The sequence below is a fragment of the Nelusetta ayraudi genome, unplaced genomic scaffold (assembly GCF_046127955.1).
Source record: "Nelusetta ayraudi isolate G7.1 ecotype Tasmania unplaced genomic scaffold, CSIRO-AGI_Nayr_v1 ptg000026l, whole genome shotgun sequence".
Taxonomy (NCBI): Eukaryota; Metazoa; Chordata; class Actinopteri; order Tetraodontiformes; family Monacanthidae; genus Nelusetta; species Nelusetta ayraudi.
The window spans coordinates 9,270,778-9,276,803 of NW_027466076.1; positions in this window are offsets into that span (position 1 = coordinate 9,270,778).

The following is a 6,026-nucleotide window of genomic DNA, read 5'->3' on the forward strand; positions in this document are numbered from 1 at the left end:
GAGACGTATTCCCTAAATCTGTCACGATAGAAGCTCAGAATCCCGGAAAGGAACCTCGGACCGTGCATTTCTCTCTGGGCGATCTGCTTTTTACGGAGCCCCTCTGGTGACATGGATGGGGAAAAAAGTAATGTGTGGCCACTGAAGGTAACATTATGTTTTAATCGAGATGCTTGAGCATAATCATATACTCACTGATATAAATATGCATAATTATATAATCATTGATATGAATATGTTTAATCCAGTAAGTTAACCCATTCATAAGATGGGAAATGTATGCATAACATGCTTTGTAAGCTTTGTGCAGAGCAACATGATACCTAAGAGAGGACACAGGAATGCGGCCATCGTAAAACAGTGACTTTAGGTGGCCTGCGGTACCAGGCCGAGAGAGGATGCAGCATCTCTCTACCAAGCATCTCAACCTCGGACCTCAGCCTGCATCTGGGAACAAAGGCAGCAGCAACATCCAATGAGACTGCGGTGCGGAGACCAGAGAGCCAATCAGAGGAGGACGTAATCTGAGCGCGCCAGCGAGAACAACTGGATGTTCTCTATCTAATAGACTGACCAGGGGACAAAGAGTCAGTCAGACTTCAGGACCTGATAGCACCTGTTGATGTTAGGCTTGAACTCGACCCAGAGCTCTGTATACTTGTATTCTGAATTGATTTGCATACTAAAGATAAAATCAGCATTCTTCTCCTAAGAAGACTCTTCATTAAACGGACACGCGGATCGTCAGCACGACACTAGAAAATAAGGCGATCCAACACCACCCATTACTATGTCGTGCCCACGATATCATAAACTCGTGCCCACGAGATATTTATTCTTGTGGCCACGAGATGATTGTTGCCATTCCCACCCTTGCCTATAAAAACGGGGTATAATTACCTTTATTCGCGATGGCTAATCAGCATCACTCCACTCACACGGGCACACCAATTCACCATACCGTGGCCACGATATAATAACGCGTTGGCACGCATTCATCATCTCGTGGGCAAGCTATAGTGATGCTATAGCGAGCATTGCAGGATGCCGCACATTATTATCAATACATATATATATATTTTTAGCATTGCGTGGCCGCACGTTATTTTTCCCCCTTTCATGTCACCAGAGGGGCTCCGTACTTAGGTGTTCATTTCCACTAATGTTTTAAAGTTATCTAAAGATTTGTTTTATTATTATTATCATCATTATTATTATGATTATGATGTTTCACAACTCAGGCCCGATGACACAAACTGACTCAGTTTTTTTTATCATCTGACTCAGCAGAATTGGGTCTTTGCGTGACAAACTCGACAATAAAACGCTGATTCAGATGAAGTGGTGAGAAAACAGAACTGGGCACGTTTGCTTAATTTCACCTTTTTGTGCGTGTTTCGGTTACAAGAAAATGGAAAGATAACAGATGGGTCTTTACTTCTTAAACAGCTGGATGCCTGACTGGGATCACTTTGAGTCAACTTTCATTCATTTGCCATACCCGCTTCTTCCTGCACTCAGATGACAAACAACCATTCACACTCACATGCACACCTCCGGAGAATTCAGAGTGTTCAATTGACCTCACGTGCATGTTTTTGGAGTGTGGGAGGAAGCCGGAGAACCCCGGAGAGAACCCACGCAGACACAGGGAGAACATGCAAACTCCTCACAGAAAGGTCCCAGGCCCGGAATCGAACCCACAACCTTCTTGCTGTGAGGCGGCAGTGCTAACCACTGCGCCACTGACTTTGAGTCGACACTGACCCCTAAACGATACTGCAAATCTGAGCAGGACCTATTTAAACTACCTCCAGGAGACGTTAAAGAGGCTTTGAAAGGCTCTCATGTCACCCTCTTTTACATGCTAGACATCATTACCAGCTTAAAGACGACAAAAGGTTAACATGGTATGTATCAGCAACTTGTGCCCATTTATACCCGTCAGTGAGTCAGATTTCGATTTCTTAATCCAAACCTGCACAGAACCTCTGTGTCTATCCACATAGGCTCACTGTTGTGTGCAAATCAGAAGAAAGTGACAGTGGCTAGTAGACCTCGGGTCGGTTCATGTAAATGTATGGAGAACCTACATACAGTGTGCAACTGTCACTGTACCACCTGCATGTATCTGTGCCGCGGAATCTCCCCGCGCAATCAAAGTCTCAAGTCCAAAAGTCTATTGATGGTTTACGAAGCACTCAGACACGACTCACATGGTTACATGTGCGCGGCGCAGCTGAATGAACAGTCGCAGCTGATCACAGTGAGGAAAAAAAAAACATCCTGCATCATTAATTAGCCACTCGTATTGGCTGAGACTGGCCGTGCCAGAAACCGTCAGCCTCAGGGGTTTGTGGATATTTTTGCTGTGCTGATTTGCTGCTGCACAGATGTGCCTTCACCAGCTGCAGCAGCAGCAGCAGCAGCAGCAGCAGCAGGGTTAACAGCAATTAAGCACATTTCATTTCAGAGGCTGAAACTGAATTGTGATAATCGTATCAGTTCTCAGGCAGTTGGTGAAAACAAAGCTGCAAAAATAAAAGTCAGTTTGTTTAATTTGGGTTTAGGTTTATAAATTTTTTTCCCCAAGATATACATATATTTTTATATGTATATATAAAAACACATTCCATTATCAGCTTCTGTCCATTCAGTTTGTTGCCCGTGTCCGAATGTTGTCAGTTCAGCAGAATCGCGAACCTTTTGCTAAAACTGCTGATCAAGAAGAAAAAATGCGGGAGGATTTGTAAGGAAAAGAAGGAAATTACTGGCCAAAGTTCATAGTCTAATTGATAAGATGTGTCTGCCGGCTTTCACACTTAATTTTGCTCTTAACTGCATAACCTGTAGGATAACTTGATTTTTAGAAAGAGGTCTTAGTTGCCCCATCGCGCAAACAATACTGTTCTCATTCACCTGTTTTTGCAATGAATTTTCACCCTGCTCTCTCACAAGCAGACAACTCTTTTTCTCACGAGGTCACTGGATGGGAGCCTGTTGGTTGCGACTTGCACTGAAAAGATCAGACACAGACCCCCAGTGGACAGCATCAAAGCCGTGCTCACAATTCCTTGTGCAGTCGAGATGACAAAAAACCTCTGAAAGCAAAGGGCTACTGCTCCCGGGTGACTGCAAATGACAAAAGTTGGCTTTGGAACGCCGTCCGGCCAATTCGTCCTTCGCCTTTGGTGACTCGCTGTGACATTAACTCCTTTTCAAAGTACATGATGACTGCTTTAAAAGCTGCCAATACAATGGGACCAAAGGCCCATTTTTGTTTAAAGACTTCCCTTTTAGCCGATCTCAACGTCAGCGTTTAGGAAGGAAGACATGTGAGAACCTCGCTCTGTTCCGACCGAGAGCACAGGCGCCGCATTCGGAGCCCACGGTGGTCTGGGGGAGAGTTGGAAATTTCACAGGGCAGTCAGATGAGGGGCTGTGGTGGGTCCCTTTAATCCGTGCGAGGCGATCATGTGTACGTCAGTAAGAGAGAAGCTCTTCATCGGCTAAAATTCACCAAAACCATGGATAAAGACAAGGCGGCGACTGAATGAATAACGCTGGATTCTAACTGCCAGGATTCACGACAGTCGTTTGACAGAGTCTTTATTCATATCGCCGACAGTCACAATTTTTTGTCATTACATGCCGTCCAATTAGCAACGCTTAGACGCTTCGCTAGCATGCAATTAGGTTTGTACGATGGGGCGCTGAACGCCACGGTAGCATAGCCACCAGCTATTTTTCTATCCCACAAGCACGGAATCTGATGCATCTCCCGAACGCTGTGCCGTCCAGACTCTGAGGGTCTTTACACATCCGCCCTGCAACGTGACGATGTGGTGATTTTTTTGGCATTTTTTTTTAAGTTTTAAAACAAAAAGTCTGAAGCAACTAAAGGGTGAGGGTGTTCATTGAAGAAAATGAATGGACAGATGGGTGGATGAATAAAGGAAACTTCAGATTTGATAAATGAATGAAAGTCATTTAGTAGTAAAGAAGACAGAGTATGAAAAAAATTGTGCGTTAGCTTGTACAGTCTGTCTCTCTGTGGCACTGCTGCTCGGAGTCGTGATTTGCAGCTTCTGGATAATTAAACCTTCTGTGTGATCAGGAGAAGTGGAACTACTTTAGGTTAGGTTATTATCACCGAGACTGTATTTGAATCCCATCAACGACGACATATAAAGGTGCTTGTTTCCGCCCAGTCACATGTCACGGAGAAACAAACGGATGTTTTTCAACATCACTTTTTAGTGAGTAGTACTGCGAATAATGCCCCCCTTTAAAAGCATGCGCGACAGTTTGCCCTCGGCAGATCGTAGTTATAACTGCTTAAACGAGTCTTTCATCCACTTGAAACTTCCTCTTACGCCGTCTGAACCGTTTTCTCACCAAAGGTTTTCGAGCATTTGGGATTGGTGTGGGCGTTGGCCGCTGGATAACGGCTTTTTCCCAAAGCCCGATGTTCTTTGAACTTTTTTTATTCAAAGAAAGAAAAAAACTTGATGGTCAATCATGTGACGTCATCTAACTGTGTGCTTTAAAAGAAGCATTTTGGCTCATCTTAAACATTGAAAAAAACACGAAGAAGGAAATAACACGTAACAGTTTGGGCTCTGCTAGCACCAAAAAAAGTCAAAGTCAAGGTCTTCAGCGTTTGTCAATGGGCTGAAGAGGACAATAGATGGAAGTAAGTTGGATTCTGTATTGTTTAATAGCCAAACATTTTCAAGGATGCGAGCCCTGAGAAATGTCATAATGAAGCAGCCGCTACATTCCCATAACCTGCAAGTTGGCAAAAACAACACTACATTTTTCCAGCAAAGTGTCTTTGTCCTGTGAGCCCACCAGCGTTTTAACCTTTGATAACCTGTATTATTGGATTTCTACTTATGTCGCTGACCAGGTCTTCTTTTAGTGCCCCGGCGCTCAGGGGTATTGTTTGCCTGCCACCGACTCTCTGATTAAAAACTATTTAAAGTTAAAGTCCCAGTGACTGTCACATCCTGAAGGATGCGAAACTTGTCGTCCGCATTTGACCCATCATCCCCCGAGGGAGCGGTGGGCAGCTGCAGTGCTGCAACCAGGAATCATCGGGTGATCTAACCCCCCAATTCCAACCCCCAACACTGAGTGCCAAGCAGGGAGGCAACGGGTACCATTTTTACAGTCTTTGGTATGACTCGGCCGGGGATCAAACCCACAACCTACCAGTCTTAGGGCGGACACTCTACCACTACACCACTGAGCTCTTCATCGGTTCGGTGCGGCATTTGATTTCCATACAGGATGCATACATTTCAAATTATGATGCATTTTAGCCGGACAAGTCAAAGATTGATGTTCACTCGCTCATCAGGTCTGTCAAAAGTCACGTTTCCACACGCGTGTCTTGCTTTTGTCAAGGTATCATAAAATCCTGATCACAGGGCTTGCTGAGTACAAAACAACAGATGACTTCTCTTCCAAATGACTGTGGCATTACGCATCGAGCAAAAAGGGCCTTTGAGTATTTCACAATTTAGCCATGAATAGTGCAACCCTGAAGGAAACAGCCCACAGGAGGAGGAAAAGATCCAGGAAAAATTCCTAAGTCTTATTGTCAAATGTTACTTCTTCTTTTTTTTCTTTTTTTTTTATTTTTATTCAGCCCTGCTACCTGAAAGCTGAACCAATTTTAATTCTTTTTTAAAAGAACATTCTGTCATTTTCTTGTCATTGCCATTGACCAACACAGCTGCACTCATTGCATTTAGACAACTTTAACAGTCCAACTCCATTCACACCAGGAAATATGTTGTGCGAATTTCCACATGTTGTATTCAAACAAACAAACCAGCAAACCAACAAACAGAAAATGGTTTATCTCAAGTTATTCAGTGCCAATTGTCACATCAAATGAACAGCTGCTTCAGACGATCACCACCAACCCCCCACACCTTGAGGCCTGCATGTGCAGAAAAACTTTGCAGTGCAATAAGAGCAATGGGAGGTCGGGGCCACAGGCACACGAGAGCCAA